General features: G+C 37.9%; 1 protein-coding gene and 1 long non-coding RNA gene across 2 annotated transcripts in view; both read right to left on the bottom strand.

The window, feature by feature from the left end:
- The window catches only part of LOC136265768 (ankyrin repeat and SAM domain-containing protein 3-like), a 76,708-nt gene that overhangs the window by 54,132 nt on the left and 371 nt on the right, over positions 1–22,205 (bottom strand). The gene's annotated exons all lie outside the window — the stretch shown is intronic.
- LOC136267116 (uncharacterized) lies at positions 860–11,841 on the bottom strand. Its single transcript, XR_010706534.1, has 3 exons — positions 11,742–11,841; positions 10,880–10,942; positions 860–1,573 (listed from the first exon to the last, which is right to left on the bottom strand). It is a non-coding gene; the product is annotated as an uncharacterized lncRNA (long non-coding RNA).

Genomic DNA, 22,205 nt, shown 5'->3' with positions numbered 1-22,205 from the left:
TTCAAAATGTTGCATCATGCATGCAGATTATCTACTCTAAATTCTGCAAGTGATTTCTCCTACATATGCAATGTACAGAATCCCCTTACAAGTTGTTGAGAGGCATCACTATTTGGGGAGTACTTTTAGATAACAAGTTGTCATGGACCCATCACATAAATTTTAATAAAGCTATCCGTCTACTTGGATTTTTGTGAAGAACCCTCCACCACTGCCCACCTCACTTAAAAGAACATGCATATAAACAAATAGTCTTGCCATACTGCTCTTCTATATATCTGGAATCCACACCAACAAACACTCATTCACAAGTTAGAGGTGATACAACATCGTGCTGCACATGTTGTGTTGAACAGACCTAAGGCTTGCTTGGAGAAGGAATCATAGGGACAGCATAACTGAAATGTTAAATGGCCAACACTGCGTTGCACTGAAAGATTGTAGGAAACAGGCACGTCTGATGCTATTATTTAAGTTTGTAAACAAGGTTCCAAATCAATATCTGCCAGTGTTGTTTCCTGCAACAAATACCAGGGAAACCACCCCTTGAAGCTATTACAGCTGTATGCCAGAACAAATTGATATAGTAACTCTTTCTTACCAAGATCAATACCAGACTGGAACAATTTAAATATGGAAGATCTAGACAGTATAGACTTGTTCACTTTCAAGAATTGTTTACAAAATACAGTCACTATTAAAGTTTTGTTTCTGTACATTAGCATTTTACCCAATGGGTTTTGCTCATCAATAAATAAATTAATAAATAATACAGATTTATTATATTACGCACAGTCATAAACTGCATCAAAAATGTTTGAATTATGTCTAAATATTCATTATTTGATGTGGCAGAAGGAAATTTTACTGTCTACAGGGGCAGATCCAGACTTTTTTAAAAAGGGGTTCCACTCTGGAGCCTCAGCTAGTAGTTGTAGTTTAAATTCAGTCCAGCTACCTATAAATATTTCATAGGAAATAATTGCTAGTTTCATTGTTAAGAAATATAACTGAAGTATTTAAAAATAGCTGTAATAGCTAGCTCTAAAATTAGAGATACCGGAAAACATTAAAACTACAACAATCTTTAGAGCCACTTATTGTGTATAAAGATGCTGGGACAGCAGTTTCAAGACTGATACCGTGTAGCCTAAGGGGCAATGTTTTTCAGGTTGAGTATTGTTGCTAAAAGTAAAATGTTCTCAGATTTGTAAACACTCCCAAAGTGTATTAGACTATATCAAGAGTTTGTAATGGCCCTACACCACTAACTCTTGACTAGCTATATGAAATGATGAATTATGAAGGTCTAAAAAATATTTCAAGGATAAAGTTTTTGCTGGTATCCCTCAAAATCAGTGAAAAATTTCCCCCTCGGAATATTAAGATGTTCAGTGACATTTTGTCCTCGAGTAGATGGGCTGGTTGTAAATGTGATGATAATCTGGAACAGTATTTCAGCAAAGGACTAAACATTTGTTGACATCAGTTACATCTACCAGGTGTTTGCTCAGTTGGACACTTTGGCAAGATCTTCTTGTAAAGCTTGTTCATGATGTGGGATTTGATAACCCTATAATACAAAATACAATCATCAGTTAATAACTGAATCTTTCATGCGATGTTCTGACCTATGTATATAGTAAAAACATAATTGGGTCCAAGCCTGTAGCTACCCTGGGGTACTGACTACATCAGATTTGACTCTACTATAAATGGGTGGATATACTTGTCCATCTATCACAACTTGCTGGGTTCTCTTGGTTAGCCATTTATGTAGTTTACTACCATTATATCAATTAGCTATATAATACTACAGCGTTAGGTGGGAGTGGGGAACAGTGTCAAAAGTTTTGGAGAAGTCCATCATAAGATCTATACTTGCATTTGGTGGTGACTGTCTAGTACATGGTGAATTTTTTTATTAAGCGGGTGTGATTATAGTAAATAATAATTATTAATTTTATTATTGAGCTTTACAGGATTGGGCAGGTCCAAAGTCATACCAGAAAAAAAAGACGGAAATTACTTAATATCTGTAGGTGGCTGTCTTCAAGATGTTTCAAAGTACTGTGAAATATTATATTCCATAACTTTACAGCATATTAACTGATGTCAGTGAAGTAGAGCATAGTTGGAGGAATCATTTCTATCTCCTTTCTTAAAAATAGGGACAGTATTATGCTCTCTGCCAATCTGATGGAACCTCTCCAGTGTTTGGTGATTATGAGAGCAATTTCAGTAGCACAATGTTGAAGTACATAAGCGGGAATACATTCTGAACCAGAGACATTTTGGATAATAGATGTATTTAATTGAAGTTCAACACTGTCCACAGAAAAGGTTATCAATGGTACATACATTAGAACTCACTTTGCTATCATTACACTACAGTGAAATTGAGTAGAATTGGTTGCTCAATGCACCAACATTTTCTTTTGCATCAGTAACTGGGTGATGATTCAGTTTAAGAGGGTTTGTGTAGTGTTTTGGTATATTTACAAAACTTCTTGTTCAGTTGCATTTTCACCATCAAATAGATTATTCTGCATGGTATGTTTCATGCCTACAATTTATATGTTTTATTTCTCTATTGATACGTAACTTGTGGTGGTCAGTCATTTTTATGCTTCTGCAGTTTGTGATTCGTATTATTTATACTAGCATTGGTACCTGCCCTACGTGCAGTACCATCTCCACATTAAACATTTTAATGCCAGACCAAGCATTAAACACCGGCACTGCTCATGTAGTACATGGTGATGTCACATTTTTAAAGAGCACGAGGTTTCCTAATGCCATCCTGCTGCAAAAACACTACAGTTTAATGTTTGTGATTTTGACAGGAATGTAGTTCAGTTATTCAGTGCATTCAATGCATGTGCTGTAAAGAACAAACAAAACCTTCGCTGCTTTACATGCAGGACAACTAATGCGACAATAATTAATATATTGGGAACCAAGAGTAAATAGTAGTGTACTATATTTGCTGTGTAGTATGCATGTCGATAGTGCTTTAAAGTACATGATCCTTATGCAGTACATATAGTGAAATAATGAGCATGCAAGGCTAATTAGTTAAGGGAATTGTATATACAGTATACCTGTGTGGTGTACACATGGTACAGTTTCAGTTTCTACATTATGATGTTTACTTTACCGAATGTCACAAAGAGAAATGAATTTGGGCATAATTTGATGTTGCAGTGACACATATACCTCTTGTCATACAAAAACCCACAGTGTAATTGACCACTAAGGTAATGTATGGTCCTATAGAGTGAAAGCATGTAAGCAGGATTATAGTGAAACATTTGTGCCAGGTCAGATGCAGTTCCTCAGTGTAAACTATGGTATCTACATGGTTCCAGTATTATCATTTATCAGATGCACAGTAGTATCTGTCCAATCATGCAAGCTGCTAGTCTGGCGGCGCCCGCCCCTTCGCATGGAGTAAGGGTCTGGTTTGCTTAGTATTCTGGAGGAATTTAATTTGAATGTAATGACGTAACAAAAATGGTCTTAACGGAAGTGCCTCACTCAAAATTGTGGCAGTGATATTGAACTTCCTTCGCCTTTACACAGGCGAAAGTGGATTGGTCTACTTTTATAGAATAGACATGTCTCCCTACCTAGGAAATCAGAGCGTAACCCGGGTTTTTCGCGTATCAAACAAGGCGAAAAGCCCTTTCCGAAATAACACTTTCTTCTCTTTGTTCTTTATTAGCTAACTCCTTTTGTTTCTTTCAGTACTATTAGGGCATTTGATTCATTCTTCTGACGTAACATAAACAAAAATGCGCTGATTAAACGTGGAGCGTTTTGATTGGTTGCACCAGTTTTTGGTAATCCGGTACAACTCCACTATACTAAGCATACCAGACCCTTACTCTATGCGAAGGGGCGGGCGCCGCCAGACTAGCAAGCTGCCTATTTACTACAGCAGTAATGAGGTAAGTCTGAACAAACAGTTTTGCATGTCAGTGCACACCTATGTGCTTAAAAGAAAGATATAGCTAGATATTCTAGCTGGATACTGGTGAACGAAGCTTCTATCTATGCACTTGTCAATTTCATGCCCTACCGGGGGGGGGGGGGAGGGGGGGGATACAGGTAGGGATGCGGCGATTATGCCGGCATAATTTCGGGCATAATAGGTATGTGTGGGAATCAGGAATTATGCTAGCATTTTGAGGTAATTATAAAGCTTTAACAGTAGGAAAATCTGCAGATTGCACAATTCCGTTAAAAAAGATCGAGATACTCTAATAGAGCAGTCAGAAACTCTAATAGAACAGTCACTGAATATTATTTACTCTAATAAAACAGTCACATTGGAACGAAATACTCTAATACAGCAACCAGCTAAAGAATTCAAGACTATTTGAAGCTTAAACATCAATGAAAATGGTCTGATACAGCAATAAACTGGCATTATTAGCCAATTATGGTGGCATAATTTTGGGAATAATGGGCAATTCTCAAAAGCGTAATAGGTGATTTTTTGAGCACTGCTCAAAAGCATAATGCTCAATTTTTGGAGCATAATAGCCTCATGCCTAGATACAGGGAATTTGACAAATTGTGACTACTGGGGCAAGATCGGCTGTCAAATCCCCACTGTGTCCCCACCCCTATAGTAGGGGATTTGACAGCACCTCAAGTGCATATATTTCATCCATGCGACTAGTAATAAACCCACCCTGTAGCTAGTAAAATTATAGTAAGTGCGATTTTATTGTTTAGAAATGCAACTATACCGAAAATCGGTCAGTGAATTGGACAACTGTCAATTGCCCCAGGGGTGGGGACAGGAAACAATGTCAAATCCCCACATGGGGTGTGGGTACGCCCGGGGGTAGGGTGTGGGGCATGAAATTGACAAGTGCACTACTGTAATACACACTGGACCAACACACAAATGGACAAGTCTGGCCTGCTCTATCCCTAAAGTGCTATAAGAGTTCCTATGATGTGAGGCAAAGCTCATTCACCCATGCACATTTTATTAGCTATAATGCCACAATGTGCAGAAATATTCTTTCCTCAATAAAAATCCAAAGTAATTAGTAGCTACTTTCATATTCGCATGAATGCTCTATAAAGTTACTTGATTGCTCTATTAGAGTATATAGGTTATAATATTGTATTATTATTATATATTTGATAGCAGAGCCCACCTGGGTATGAAGCTAATTTACAAGTACAATTACAAATACGAATTATAGTATCTGTTCAATGAAGCTTTGAAACTATCTAATTGATTGGCATGAACAATATCTAAAGGCATTCGATCGGTTCCATTCAGGAATGGTGCATGAAAAAAAGTACTTAAAACAAGGCTGGTAATGGAGGAACTTTGTGTCATTTCTTGATCTGGTGGTAGTAATTGACTGCTGTACTAGAGTATCTCGATCTTTCCTGGAGCTAAACAGCAGCACTATGTTTACAGTAGTTAGAATACGAATATTATTGGAGAACACCACGGTAATCACGATATCACGATAATATCGTTTCCAAGAATTTTTGATGATACTGGTATCACTACATCAGAATATCGCGGTTTTACGATATAACCAAGATACCACACACCATCATGAATACAGGCATACCAAGGGTGATAGAAAAGAGGACAAGGGAGCTATAGCCCATATACAAAGCACATGAAGAGACTTAACTCTCCTTATTAAAAATACTCCTAAAGTTGTCACTGACCAATAGCAACTGTACTATAATATTCTATAGCCACACACATCAGGATACCACAATAGAGCTGTCACCCTAAGGCAACAATCAAACAGTAATATAATTCTGAAATCATTCTCACATTCAGTTTCAGAGAAGCAAACTTCAGATAATTTCCTGGGTTATAGCCATGTATAACATGCCTGCAGACTCCCTTACATGTTTACTTGCTTCTGAGTGTTTGGACTGTAAGGTAGCTAGGCTAGCTAACTGCTTTACTTCTACATACATAGTATTATTTAGTTAGGCACTGGTATTAAAATAATAATATGCCCCTAAATGTGCACCCCATGTAGTGCTTCCTTTGCTAATGATACACATATAGGAGTCAATTATATACTTGAGAAAGTGTGCAGTGTTAAATAATTTAAGCACTGATAGCATCTGTACGGTATCATGTGATCCCTGATGATCTGTTGATCAACTACCAGTAACAATGAGAAGACCTTCAAATGTTAGAGCTGCTTGTATTAGCGAGTAGAACAAGTGAGCCATTAGTTTTACAAATATGTACAGTAGTAGTATGGTGGCAGGGATCTAGGATTTCCCAAGGGGGCTGGCATGGGGTGGGGCATCTATAGTGGGGGCTAAAAAATGTGGCAACTGGTTGCAGTGTGAGAAGTTCACTCAGCATGAGGAGTACACTTTATCCAAATGTAGCTTTCTGAGATCAAATTTGGCAATAATTTAGACTATACAATAATGTGTGACATTATTACATCACAATATGATAGTTTATTATGATAGCAGAGGTATAGGAAGATATTTCAGGCTGGGGTGGAAGGTGGACTCACCTGCAGGGGGTCTGGGGAACGCGTAGGGGCACAGCCCCCCAGACGCTGACGACATTTTCAGAATTGTATGGCTCAAATCATTGGAAATTACATATTTATAGACAAAACAATGATCACATACATGCACATAGTACAGTAGCTACCTAAATTACAAATATGGATTAAAACTCTATAACATTGTATTACAATAAATTTACATGCAATTGTACTGGTATAATTGTCTCAGTATGTTTTATATTGTGTGTATAGAATGGAAGACTGGCCTTGGCTGAATTATATAAAAATCGTCATTAATATTTATAGTAACATAGCTATCAGTTATATTTATTGATTTATTTCCTAGTGTTAAATGTAAATGCTAACAATTAAATCATCAATTCTGTTCTGAAGCAACAAGTTGTTCAGTTAACATGCACTCCCAGACTACTTAATACCAGATCACCAGCCTTGTGGTCGCATGTGACCGAGGGTTACTGAATTTGTAAATGTATATACATGTCTCATTTATTATGATGGTTTCAACAACACTTCGTAGACTAGAGAAGGATCAATCTCTCTGTTGTTGTTGGGGGGTCTGACACTCTTGAAATCTCGTATGCTTCGTCAGAAATCACATTTGAAATCATGAAATCATACTTTTTGAAAACGAAAATCGTAAAACTCCGTACATTCCGTAAATTACAGACGCATTCGCGATATTACTAATTGGAACATAACAGAAGTGATTTAAGGCCCGAATCACTTGATCTGGCACTGGTTCGGCTGCCAATCTCTAGAATTTTACAGCCCAAGCTGAGTCTACTAATGGTCAAAAGCTTCCATCACTGGAGCCACAGGAGTGATCTGAGAATCCATCTCAGAATCTTATTCAGTGTTAACTAGTAAATTAGGCTCTACTCGCAGCCACAAGTGATGGTACATCATAGTGACTGCATGCAGGGCCACCCAGAGAAATTAAGGGGCCCAGGGCAAAGAGTTAAAGTGGGGCCCCAGAGGCAAGGAGGTTTCCATTCTGAATCACAACTTCACCCAAACTGTAAGTTGAAGACCAAAAAAAAAAGGTCATAACCTGCTAACAATGACAATAACTACCCCTCACCAACCATATCTCCTTATCTATAAGCTTGCTACACTGCTCCTCTGAAGAATACTGTGACTGCTCTATTAGAGTATTTATATCTGACTGCTTTATTAGAGTATATCGATCTTTTAAACAGGTGTTCAAAGGGCCCTTCATGGGGCCTCTTTCAGGCTGGGACCCGGGGCAAAATGCCCCAGTTGTCCCCCCCTGTGGGTGGCCCTGACTGCATGGGTTAATGATGAAATGGGTAAACCATGTACAAATAATTATGCAGCTTGTCTAGAAAACATGTATGTCAGTACTGCATGGTTAGTAACTAGCTACTAGGTGTAACTTTTCAAAGATTAGCTCACATAATATGATTCTGCTTGTTCAGTTGACCCACTAAACATCTTTGCATAACTTGCAAGCAAACATTTCATATAAAACAATCCTGGCATACACAATGAAGACCATGGATGTATCTAGATCAGTCGACTGTGTACTTAAGTGTTTCCTGCCACTGTGGTTGTTAGTCAATACGAAATGAGATCAGGGTTGTTAACAGAGAGCCATTCCAGTTTTCAGTACCATTGTGAAGGAAGGGATGTGCACGTTACTGATGTTAGCAGATATATAGTTTATGTCAACTTTCAGGTGTGATTTAATCTATTGTGTATTATAAAACTGGTAGGTAATACATGATACAGGTAGCTACCTTTCTGCATATAAGTCAGCTTCATGCAGATTAAATACATCACATATTGATCAGATAAGGTTTATAAGTTCTGCTAAATTTTGCAGGTATGTTCATTGCTGGCAATGTATCATACTGGTTTGCATTATATTATCTGAAGAACTGATAATGCAGGATGCATTGGAGCTAACAGTGTATAGCACACAAATCTTACGGAGAACAATTACCTAATCAGTGACTTTATGGAAATACAATGCCAAAATGGTCCTCAGACACTACGCTCTTTGCTCGGAGGACACTATAGATTTTGTTTAGGTTTTATAATGTAGTTAAGTAGATGTAGCTTGTAAGTAGTTTAGTTTATTGTAATTAGTGTGGTAGTTTGTAAGTTGCTAGTCTTTGTATTCTTTTGTGCTTAATTTTTCTGTGTACTTGTTTGTTATCTTTTTTTGAAAATAATTTTACACCTTTTTCATTACCTAATCATTACTGATTGAGTCCAAGTCTATCTCCTACCAAAGATACTGTTTTAAAATTCAATGATAAAAAGTGTAATTGAAATCATGTGGACCCACTGATGACACGCAACCATGTAATAGTAACCAATTCCAATATACTTAATTAATCACATGTATCACCATCAGCTACTTTTATTATTATTATTGCTGGGCATGCCGATGTGCCAAGGGGCTGTGAGTAATGCTCCAAGGAAAAAATACACAAGATAACAACAGTACTGCTTTATTATATCTACCAGTAAAGACGATACTCGACAATGCCTAACATTGCCTATACCATTTTTACTTTACAGCACAAGTATGTAGTAGCTTTTTGATAATGCTTTCTGACTCAATCACTGAAGTTGCAATTATTCCAGTCGATGACAGCTCTTGGAAAGAAGGAATTCCGGTTTATGTAGCTAAGTACCTGGATGAAGTGGTAAGGGTAGTGGTGTCTAGTTGAACATTGTGTGGCTAAGAGGATAATAGTATTGATAGGCTGCAGATAAGCTGTGGATTGTCTCGTAAAAACTCTCGTTAAAATGCCGGCTAGCTATAACCAGGCCAGTGCGGAATTCATGCCTATTATTTTTTTACCCTTGTTAGAATATAACTTATGCACGAAGTTCTGGGACGGCTTCTATTCATTTTAGACAGCCTCTTTACACTGTTAGCTTGCCTGTTAATCATCAGCACTACTGTACGACCACAACCACAAACCATCACCGCTACTGGTGCCTGGAATCATCTCAGCCAGGTGGCTTTGGCCCCAGCATCTTTGCTTCCAAACTAGACTCTAGTGAAGATATAACTTTTACTATCCAGTTTACTGATGACGAAGCTTCTGGACCTGTTCTAGCTCCATGAGAGTCAACCATGGTGAAATTACGGAAATCACGAAATCAAAATTGAAATCACTAATGAAATCATTGATTTCAGAGAAATCACTGTGATTTCAAAATCTCGTACGCCCTTCGAGAAAGTGGCGGACCCCCGGTTGTTGTAACTGTAACAGCTACCATCAATAAACAGGTAGGAGGGGTATACCCAACATACGTACTTGGGTACTGACATACAAGTAGGCATTCCAGCCTGATTTTTAAATTTTGGAAAAAATGTACTTTTTATATGCTCAATAGATAGAGTATTGATTGTCGATCTCAGAAATATATAGTTTGTTGGGTTGGAATTAACTACTTTGGCATGCACAGTGCTTTAAAACTGAAAAAAGGTACATTTTTTCTCCAGGGCTCCCTATACATTTTAAAGGGAAAAATGGCACAATTGAATCAGGAAGCCATCTAGCAATCTGAACTATCTTGAAACTGCAGTTGCTTCTAGCTGCAAGTTTGTACATGCAATGAAAGTAACTTCAGATCTTATCGGATCTCAGCGATCTTTGTATGCTTTGTGGTGAGCAAATATGTTTCACCTACTGCACACTTCTCAATACAATGGTGTATATCCATAGGTAAGTGGCTATCTCAAGTAAGTAAAAACATCAAGTTAGCAACTTATAAAGGTAAACAACTAAAGTGGAGGTGCCACAATGATGCAACAATACCTAAGGCGGAGTTGTGGTTTCAATTACGGCATTGTTATACTGACTTTGAAGTGGTTTGTATTTTTGAGCTGATGACACAGCCATCAGAAAATTGCTCTGGAGCTGAAAATCGCTAACCCGAGCGAAGTAACTACGCACTTTAAAGTAAGCACCAGTGACTACCTTCCACCCGACACTACGTTTTTTAAGTTTTAAAGTATTCGACATACATTACAAGGCTTGAAAAGATTACAAAACAACACAAAACTTACTTATATGTAACGCGCACGACAAAACTAAGATTTTCATGATGATTAGCGTGTGGACAAATCCCATACCGAATTTCATCTTCATTGGAGCTCGAACTACGGAGCAATCCCAAGTTAAACGCGAGTTGTTGTTTTGTGCCAGGGTTCTATTGGGGGAATATACGGAGAATTTTTTTATTAAAAATCTCGGATACTAGAATGCCTAATACAAGTACACACCTTAGTCAATATTATCCACATTATTACTGCTACTAGCGGTGTCTGTCATCACCTTCGCCGCTTCTGTAAACTATATAACTGGAATATCTAGCTTGTACTCCAATCCTATTCATCTCTGCAATTGGGAGACCGTGACATCGTGAATCTATCGTTTTCTATAAGGTAAGTGCGCCTAACTCCGGACAGTTTTTGCTTTCGGTGCTTTATCTCCGCCATGCAAGTAAATTACTTGACTTTTAAAATATGGTCATAAAGCCCATCCTATGGTGCATCAGTCCTGCAAGTTTCATCAAAATATCTTCATCCGTCGAGGAGCTTCGCTTCAAAATTCAACCATATGTAAATTTCGCGCATGCTCCTAACTACGGACACTTTTTATCACGCCTGATACAGCACTTCCAAAGTTGATTTCCAATTTTAAACACTGCCACGTTAAACTTGCATCTATTGCCCATCTCATATGCGATTTTGAGAGTCATACTACCTTTCGTTGCTGAGTTATGGGTATTTCAAATCTAGGTGTATTTGCGCAAATATTTATGCAGCTTCAATGAGACTGGCTCTTACAAAATCGTCCATAGCAAGTGTTTGGCTGATTGTTTGCAAACGAAGCTTAGTACAGTGGTAAGTGATAGTTGTCCCTCTGCACTGTATTAAAATTAGCCAGATATAGCTCTTTACATTTGGGAATAAGCAGCGATTATCGAATTTTTGATAATATTGCCACACACTGCAATAAATAATCACCTCGTTTAGAAAAACTAGCAAGACTTTTAAGCTGATTTTAGGATCACAGCATCATTGTATATGAAGCATCGTTCACCTAAAATTTTAAGTAAAAGCGGAGATATGACGCCAAATATTGGAAGTGTCCGGAGTTAGGAACTGTCCGGACATAGGCGCACTTACCTTACTTCTTCTGAATCACAAATAATCGTGTTAGTGTTAAACAGCTAGCCAATGGCGAGCTGTTATCATAATCGTTATCGTGACCGTCAGAATCCCTTTTTCCAGATCACGCGATCTATTTAATCACTTTGCGGCACACGCAGACAAATTTGTGGGGGTTGATTATGATTATGATTATGATTATATACTGGGTCGAGACAGCACAGCTGATAATTGACCCAGGTAATTACAGACAAAAAAAAACAAACATTTAACATATACATGCATACATAAAATTATTTATTGTGTGATGACAAGGTGGTTGGTAAAAATTTCTGTGGATTGCTCTTCAATAAAGTTGTTAGGTAAAGTGTTCCATTCTCTTAAAGTATTCGGAAAGAAGCTTTTCTGATACGATACAGTGGAACTGACTGGGATTATAAATCGATGTTGATGGAGCTGTCTAGTTGGATACTGAGTTGGTAAGAAATAAGATGGTAGCTGTATGGAAGGAGTAAGCTGATGAACGATTTTGTGAAATTGGCTTAACCTATTAATGTGTCTTCTCTCTTGTAGGGTTGGCCATTCAAGGAAGTTCAACATATCTGACACACTACTGTACCAACTAAAATCAGAAAGGACCCATCTTGCAGCACGTCGTTGGATTTTTTCTATGTCATATATTAAGTATTCATGATAAGGGTCCCAGACACAAGCTGCATACTCTAACAATGGTCTTATGATGGTAATGTAGGCATTTTGCTTGACATTACTACTACATTTACTTAAGTTGCGCCGAAGAAAATTTAAGGATCTGTTTGCTTTAATGCACATAGCTTGAATATGATGCGACCATTGCATGCTTTCATGAAAAATAAGTCCCAGGTATTGATGTTGTTCTGTTAATTGAAGAGTTTCGTCATTTAAATTATAGTCATAATTAATGGGAGATGTTGATCTTGTACACCTTAATACTACACATTTGTCAATGTTCAATTGCATCTGCCACTTTTTAGTCCAGTTAAGAATGATATTGAGGTCTCTTTGAAGGCACAGTGAATCTTCTAAGGAATCAATTATCCTATACATAACGCAATCATCAGCAAATAGCCGAACAGTTGAAGAAATATTTTCATCAATGTCATTAATGTACAGCAAAAACATGAGAGGTCCCAATACGGTTCCTTGTGGAACTCCAGACTTTACGGGTAGTTTACTTGACACATGATTTTCTAGAGTTACTTGTTGGTTTCTTTTAGTCAGCCATTGCTCTATCCATTTAACAAGGTTACCAGTAATTCCATAGTGCTTTAGTTTGTTTAATAGCCGTCTATGTGGCACTTTATCAAAGGCTTTGCAAAAATCTAAAAAGATCAGATCTACTTGCTTCTTTTCGTCCATAGCTTTAAGAATATCATCGGTTAGTAGCAGTAGCTGGCTTTGACAGGAATGAGAAGGCTTGAAACCGTGTTGATGCTTATTAATGATGTTATTGTTGTTGAGATGTTCCATTATGAAATGAAATACAATATGCTCCATTACTTTACAACATGTAGATGTAAGAGAAATAGGCCTATAGTTGGATGCCAGGTTTCTGTTACCTTTCTTGTGGATCGGTACAATGTTAGCAGATAGCCAGTCTGTAGGAAGTGTCTGATTTTTAAGGCTTTGAGTGAAAATTACCTGTAGTACTGGAGCAATGATTGAGCTACAGAGTTTTAGTACAAAGTTAGGGATACAGTCAGGTCCAGGAGATTTATTAGTAGACAGATTGTTTAAAATGTTTTCAATTCCTTCAGTAGAAAAACTAAGACTTTCAATTAGTGGAAAAGTGGTTTCTAAGTTTGAGAATGAAGTATTTTCATCTGTAAAGAAAGTAAAAAATTGGTTGTTCAATGTTTCAGCTTTCTCTTGTGGAGAGGTAATGCATTGCCCATCAACTTCTAAGGATGTTATGCTGGAGAAGTCTTTCCACTGATGTTTAATCAGTGTCCAAAATCTTTTACGATTATTAGTATGAGAATCATCAAATAGATGTGTACAATAATTATGATAGGCATCTTTCATTAAGTTATTAACCTCGTTTCTCATATGCCTATATGCAGACCAATCTGATCCTACTTGTGTGCGTTTAGCATGAACATATAATTTGTTTCGGAGTCTCATTTTTTGCTTGATAAACTGATTTAGCCAAGGAACATCTTTATGAGGCTTAATTACTTTAGTGGGTACAAATTTCTCGATGATATCAATAATATTAGTTTTAAAGAGATGCCAATTATCTTGGATAGTTCGACGGTATGGATCGTGTTCAAAGAATTTTTCACAAAATTCATGCATTTCTGATATAATTCCATCTTTGTCAGCTTTGTGAAATTGGAATATTTTTCTTCTTTGTATTTTGTGCTTTTCTAAACTAGTGAGCACTTCAAAGCTCACAGCATCATGATCTGACATACCTGGAATTGTATCTATTTTATTTATTATATTAGGTTGGGATACAAACACAAGATCTAATGTGTGATTTTCTCTAGTACATTCGTAGACTTGCTGTTCAAGTCCAAATTCATTTACTATATCTAGGAACATACTATTTACTTCTCTACCATACACTGGGTTTGCTCCAATTTGTCCAATGCCGTCTTTCCATATTATGCTTGGTAGGTTGAAATCTCCAGCTAGGATTAGATTGTTAACATTGGTTACCATACTTAGGGCTGTTTTGAGATCTTCCATAGGATTAACATTATTGTCAGGTGGTCTATAAAATGAGCAGATACTTATGGGTTCTCCATGTACTGGGGAAACTTTTGCCCAGATCATTTCTGCGTTAGTAGTCATTGACACATTAAGGAAAGGAATACTTTGAGATATTGCCAGAAACACTCCTCCACCTCCACAACATCGATCCTTTCTAATGATGGAATAACTTTGTGGGAACACTTCACTACTCGTATATGGGTTCTGGGTACTTCTTGATATAAAAGTCACGAAATATGGGGAAATTATTTCAAATACATTTAATTCACATTTAGTGTTCTTCCTAATGGCTCCAACGGTTCCAGTAGTTCCAGTGGTTCTAATGGTTCCAGTGGTTCTAATGGTTCTAGTGGTTCTAATGGTTCTAGTGGTTCCAGTGGTTCTAATGGTCCCGGTGGTTCTAATGGTTCCAGTGGTTCTAATGGTTCTAGTGGTTCCAGTGGTTCCAGTGGTTCTAATGGTTCCAGTGGTTCTAATGGTTCCAGTGGTTCTAATGGTTCCAGTGGTTCTAATGGTTCCAGTGGTTCTAATTGTTCCAGTGGTTCTAATGCTTCTAATGGTTCCAGTGGTTCTAATGGTTCTAGTGGTTCCAGTGGTTCTAATGGTCCCGGTGGTTCTAATGGTTCCAGTGGTTCTAATGGTTCCGGAGGTTCTAATGGTTCTAGTGGTTCCAGTGGTTCTAATGGTCCCGGTGGTTCTAATGGTTCCAGTGGTTCTAATGGTTCTAGTGGTTCCAGTGGTTCTAATAGTCCCGGTGGTTCTAATGGTTCCGGTGGTTCTAATGGTTCCGGTGGTTCTAATGGTTCTAGTGGTTCCAGTGGTTCTAATGGTCCCGGTGGTTCTAATGGTTCCAGTGGTTCTAATAGTTCTAGTGGTTCTAATGGTTCCAGTGGTTCAAGTGGTTCTAATGGTTCCAGTGGTTCTAATGGTTCCAGTGGTTCTAATGCTTCTAATGCTTCTAATGGTTCCAGTGGTTCTAATGGTTCTAGTGGTTCCAGTGGTTCTAATGGTCCCGGTGGTTCTAATGGTTCCAGTGGTTCTAATGGTTCCGGTGGTTCTAATGGTTCTAGTGGTTCCAGTGGTTCTAATGGTTCTAGTGGTTCCAGTGGTTCTAATGGTCCCGGTGGTTCTAATGGTTCCAGTGGTTCTAATGGTTCCGGTGGTTCTAATGGTTCCAGTGGTTCTAATGGTTCTAGTGGTTCCAGTGGTTCTAATGGTTCCAGTGGTTCTAATGGTTCCGGTGGTTTTAATGGTTCTAGTGGTTCCAGTGGTTCTAATGGTCCCGGTGGTTCTAATGGTTCTAGTGGTTCTAATGGTTCCAGTGGTTCTATTGGTTCCAATGGTTCTAATGGTTCCAATGGTTCTAATGGTTCTAATGGTTCCAGTGGTTCTAATGGTTCCAGTGGTTCTAATTGTTCCAGTGGTTCTAATTGTTCCAGTGGTTCTAATTGTTCCAGTGGTTCTAATGCTTCTAATAATTCTGGTGGTTCTAATGGTTCCAGTGGTTCTAATGGTCCTGTGTGATTCTAATGGTTCCAGTGGTTCTAGTGGTTCCAGTGGTTCTAATGGTCCTGGTGGTTTTAATGGTTCCGGTGGTTCTAATGGTTCTAGTGGTTTTAATGGTTCTAGTCATTCTAGTGGTTCCAGTGGTTCTAATGCTTCTAATGGTTCCTGTGGTTCTAGTGGTTCTAATGGTCCTGGTGGTTCTAATGGTCCTAGTGGTTCCAGTGGTTATAATAGTTCTAATGGTCCCGGTGGTTCTAATGGTCCAGTGTTTCTAAAGTGGTTCTAATGGTTCCAGTGGTTCTAATGGTTCTAGTGGTTCTAATGGTCCTATAATGCATGGTTCCAGGTTCCAGTGGTTCTAATGGTTCCAGTGGTTCTAATGGTTCCAGTGGTTCTAATGGTTCCAGTAGTTCCTGTGGTTCCAGTGGTTCTAATGGTTCCAATGGTTCTAATGCTTCTAATGGTTCCGGTGGTTATAATGGTTGTATATAGTAGTTCCAGTGGTTCTAATGGTCCTGGTGGTTCTAATGGTTCCAGTGGTTCTAATGGTTCTGGTGGTTCTAATGGTTCTAGTGGTTCCAGTGGTTCTAATGGTCCCGGTGGTTCTAATGGTTCCAGTGCTTCTAATGGTTCTAGTGGTTCTAATGGTTCCAGTGGTAATATAATGGTTCTAGTGGTTTTAATGGTCCTAATGGTTCCAGGTTCCAGTGGTTCTAATGGTTCCAGTGGCTCTAATGGTTCCAGTAGTTCCTATGGTTCCAGTAGTTCTAATGGTACTAATGGTTCCAGTGGTTCTAATGGTCCTGGTGGTTCTAATGGTTCTAGTAGTTCTAGTGGTTCTAATAGTTCTAATGGTTCCAGTGGTTCTAATGGTTCCAATGGTTCTAATGGTTCCAGTGCTCCTGTGGTACTAGTAGTTCTAATGGTTTCAGTGGTTCCAATGGTTCTAATAGAATAATTTATAGCATAAAATAATTTTCAAAAATTAAAATATGGGAATAGAGATCACTGAAAAAGCAAGAGAAACAAGAGTCAAACAAACCAGCATGTTAAACACACAGAAATCTCTATTCGGACTCAATGGATGTGATAGAGACAAAGGGAAAACAATATTTTCGACAGCACATAGCTATGTAGTTACTATCTATTTCCAGTCACCTTAGGGCCTGGCCTTATTAAGTAGGTGGCTGCGTTAGACTGGTCACTTTGTGCACAAATGACACATTTGGGGATTTTTGTACAATGGCCAGTTTAGACAGGTGACCTCATTATACAGTGACCTGTTTCATTGTACTGAGAATGCTTCTGCAAATTGTATGTCCAATACTTAACAAGCAGCTAACAACATGGGGCTGTGTAGCTACCTGTACTCTTCAAGCTTTTCCTACATATCATCATCAGATGTGGTATATGCTATGTACCAAATCCATTGAGTCCGAATAGAGATCTGTGTGTGTTTAACATGCTGGTTTGTTTGACTCTTGTTTTTCAGCGATCTGTATTTCCATATTTTAATTTTTTTAAATTATTTTTATGCTAGTTTGTGTACTTTTTATTTATAAATCCATAAATTTTATGGATTTACAAAAAACCAGACCATAGTTCATCCTTTAAGTCCTAACATGATAAATAATTAACCATGCAGTTACATGGTATTACACAGTACTAAGTATATCAAGTCAGTCATCATGCACATAATATCATCAGAGTTACAAACACCTTACAATTGTGAGCACTTTGCACTATCCAACCTTGATATTCCAACTAAAGGCAGTGTATAGCATGTTATGGCTTCTCATACGTATGATCACTAAGTCCACAGTGGTTCATGACAACATTACAGCTTTGATATGAACTTAATTATACTGTGGTTGAAATTCCCATGAATACGTTAATCTGAATAGATTGGATTGAATTAATACATTTGATTCCCTTGTAGTAGTAGGGTAGCTTAGCATCAATTTTTGAGATAATGTTTACAAAGCGGATAAAAATTCCAATTTTTTTCTGAGGCTTCCTTGGAAAATATTAACTAATTTCAGAAGGGGTGCCCAGACCAAAAATTTATTTTGTGGTTTTCCAGCTGTCGTTAAGTACTTAATTAGATGTTATAAAAATTCCATGCAATACAGGGTGTATTACTACTCATCAACTAAATGTTTTGAGGTGTAGCTACCTGCATATGCTGTTATACCTGTTCCTATGCTAATGTAAAAGCCACACCCATCACTATTAGCCACACCACAGAATAAGCTATTCATTTCAAATAAAATTCATAATTATTGTGTCTTAGATCAACACCTTCAATTCGCAGCCATGTTTTAACAGTATAATATAATGCCTCAGGGAGATAAAGACAAAAATAATGAATTCTCAATGCGGAATGGCTGTAAAAGTTGCCTGAGGCCAAATCTGCAGTGGCACTATATCAAGACATAAATATCATCAGGAGTACTATTGATGTGCAAAGTTTCACGATTGTGTCACAAAGTGCACGAAATGGCCTTTTTTTTGTACTACGCCACTCTATATCATGAACCATGGTAATGGTTCATAATAGAGATTGCCTATGTTTTTAGCCAAAATCCTAATAGAACACTCAAAAAATAACCATCTTCGAAACCTCCCCCAGCCACAAAAATAACCATCTTCGAAACCTCCAACAACGTGAAACTTTGCACATCAATAGTACTCCTGATGACATTTATGTCTTGATATAGTGCCACTGCAGATTTGGCCTCAGGCAACTTTTACAGCCATTCCGCATTGAGAATTCATTATTTTTGTCTTTATCTCCCTGTCTCCCTGTGTTACATCATTTTGTTTGTTGGTATGTCAAATGTGTGGAAAAGGTACCTTTTCGCTAATCCGGTCACATATATATATATACTAAGGAGAGTATCCTACTCTCATATACTCCTGTAGAAAGGCGTATTGTGAAGTTATGACGTAACGACAAGATGTTGTGGTTTGTGACGTACATGAAGCCGTAAAAGTGCAAGAATCGTTAGCACCGTTTCGCACTTGCGATGCTCAGGATAGCCGTATTCGCGAATGGCCTAGTAAGAAACGCCTACGAAGCGATCTTAACCCATGAAGGAACGATTGTAGTTGGGTGAGAAACACTTAGAGCTGGAGTTAATTTGGTTGCTAGCGACGTTGGTAGGCATGCGTTCAATCAATACCATGTTCAACTAATGACATCATTAATTATACAAAGAAAAACGGGCGAACTCAGAAGTGTTACGTCATAACTTCACGATACGCCTTTCTACAAGGGTATATGAGAGTAGGATACTATCCTTAGTATATATATTATGAACTCTTGGTAATACTAATTCTATTGGCTAATCGCTTGACGTATTTCAATATAATATGTCAAGCTGCTATTGAGAGTATTATTGGATTAAGCATTGTACACAATGGGTGAGAGATACTTGTGTATTACTAAAAAGTCATAATTTATTGAATGCTTCGAAGAAAGAGGCTAATGATAAAAGCTCCCATCTCACTACATAGTAATGTGTGGAACTTCATCATAAGCTGAACACTGCTCCACTAGCTAGTGAGATACTCTTGTATCATCCTATAAGTGTTGATGTAATGTGGTTATGTGTGGAGCAAATATTATTGTAAAAAAGATTTGAAATGTGCCTCTATATTTCTGTATTTGTGCTAGGGCTGACCAATTGTATCGATAGTGCGATATATCGCGATAGTAAATCACTATCGTTATCGCAATAGTAGGGATATCACTACCACGATATTTAATGAGTAACTATCGTGATAGTAAAATTTTTACTATTGCTCAGCACTAACTTGTGCTACAGGTAATGAGCAGATATCAAATATCATTTCTTGTAATTGCCACTTATACATCTAAATGATATTCTAAATGATATTCAGTGTTTGTAGAAGAAATGAAACGTCGTGTATAAACTACCACTCTGGTTTACAATGGAGACTATATCATTGCCACACAATACAACTCTGACGTAATGGTAACTGTTGTTATAAAGGTTATAATAGTTGTTGATAATGATAATTGAATAATTTAAAAAAAAAATTCCTTATCAACTTGTTGAAAGTGTTTCGGGTTGATCTGAAAGCTTGTTTGGGCTTACTGTAGTTTTACCTAACCAATACTGCCTTATGATCGTCTGGGAAAATTGAGGCTGGTTTTTTGGTGATGTTATTTCGTGGGCCACAACTACTCCTTTGTGGTCCCTACTATACAGTTACTATTGTACTGTATAATAGTTGTTGATAATGATAAACAGAAGTTAGATATTGATACGTACATCAATTTTAAAACTGTTGTTGTGCAAGAATTATTAGAACCGCTCTATAGCACCCACCTTCATATTGGTTGCTATGGTGTTGAGTACAGTTAATGAGGTGGATATCTTTGTGAACACTTTCCTGTAGGGATCACATGAGCTCAGTGATGATCACATGATCTAGGACATACCTTGCTGCTGTCAGATGGATAACCTGATCAGAGATAGCTTTTTGCACGGCAGTAGCATACTCATTAGCCTCTTGTCTTGATAACTGTAGCTGGAGGGCAAACTACTCCGTGGTGCTCCTGATATGACATTCTTTATCAAGCATCTTCTGTAACTGTACCTGTAGCCAACCGGACACCGGACTGACACATTGACAGACTAACACACATCAACTCATAGACTTATACACACATACAGACAGACACAACATGATGGATCAACACACATGGTACATGCTATAGTCTATTCCTGTTGAGTTGATATCTGAGAAAACAGGTTTAAGACTTGCTACAAGTTCATCTTGTTGGTAACAATTCTGAAGGTAACCTGTTTTGTTTGTTTCCTATAACAACTTGGGAAGATGCCACATGACACCTTGTACTTAAGAGCGTTCCCCCACAAGAAATGTTTGAAATTCTCAAGTACCATATCTTACGGGAAATTTTAGAGTAGTCATATTGTACACCATAGAGTGTGGCATTATAACACTGACAGACGAACTGTTTGATCTCCCTGATAATTTTGTCATTGACAACTCCTGGACTTGTCACAACTGGTTTATCCTGTTTATCCAGTGGCGAGGAGGTAGCCTTACCAGTGATTTGTTGTGTTACTTATACTAAACGTCTCCTTGGACCAAATACCTTGCTGCTGTCAGATGGATCACCTGATCAGAGATAGCTTGTTGCATGGCAGTAGCCTACTCATTAGCCTCTTGTGTTGATAACTGTAGCTGGAGGACAAACTGCTCCGTGGTGCTCCTGATCTGACGTTCTTTATCAAGCATTTTCTGTAACTGCACCTGTAACCGGCAGGACACTGGACTGACACACTGACAGACTAATGTACACGGATAACAGACTAACACAATTACACACATAACAGAGTTGTAAGGACTGACAAACTGACAGACATACATACACATGATGGACAAACACATGATGGACCAACAACACACAAACATACAAACACATGATGGACCAACACACATACAAACATAAATGGCTCATTGATGTTGAGTTGCTACCTGAGAAAACAGGTTAAAAGACAAGTATATTTTTGCTACCAGTTCATCTTGTTAGTAATGATTGTGAAGGTATGAAGATCAAACTTGTTTAGTTCCTCAACAAACACACGACACTCGCTACAGACACGAAACAAAGATTTGTGAACTTCCATGAGTAGGTGAATAAGATGGAGTATAGAAGGTGTTACAATTTTTTCCATCTTCTCAAGTTGTTATACACAAACAAATCGTTTGATCTCCCTGTTTTTTTCTGTCATTGATAAGTGAACCCCAGGACTTATCAAAACTGGTTTATCCTGTTTATCAAGTAATGAGGAGGGAGCCTTACCAGTGACTTGTTGTACTGCTTGTACTAGACGTCTCCTTGGACCAAATGGCCTATAAAGGTATCAATACAACACTCCATCTATTAATAGTAACATAATTACAATGGAACCTGTTATCCGAACCCGTTGGGACCAGGGGTGGTCCATAAGTCTGAAAAGTCCGTATCTCTGAAACTGTGTATAAATAACCTTAAAATAGCATGAAGATCTTTTTAAGAATTATCGACTACCCTAACAGAACAGTCACTACTCTAATGGAGCAGTCATTTCCGTAGTTCGGTTAACTGAGCATCCGGATAACTGAGGTTCCACTGTACTTCACTCCAACACACTTCAAATCCTCTTTATCCAAACTAAGTGATG

The sequence above is a fragment of the Dysidea avara genome, chromosome 9, assembly GCF_963678975.1.
Source record: "Dysidea avara chromosome 9, odDysAvar1.4, whole genome shotgun sequence".
NCBI classification, from domain to species: Eukaryota; Metazoa; Porifera; class Demospongiae; order Dictyoceratida; family Dysideidae; genus Dysidea; species Dysidea avara.
Note: the sequence above shows the minus strand (reverse complement) of the source record. Positions and strands in the feature narration are given on the sequence as shown.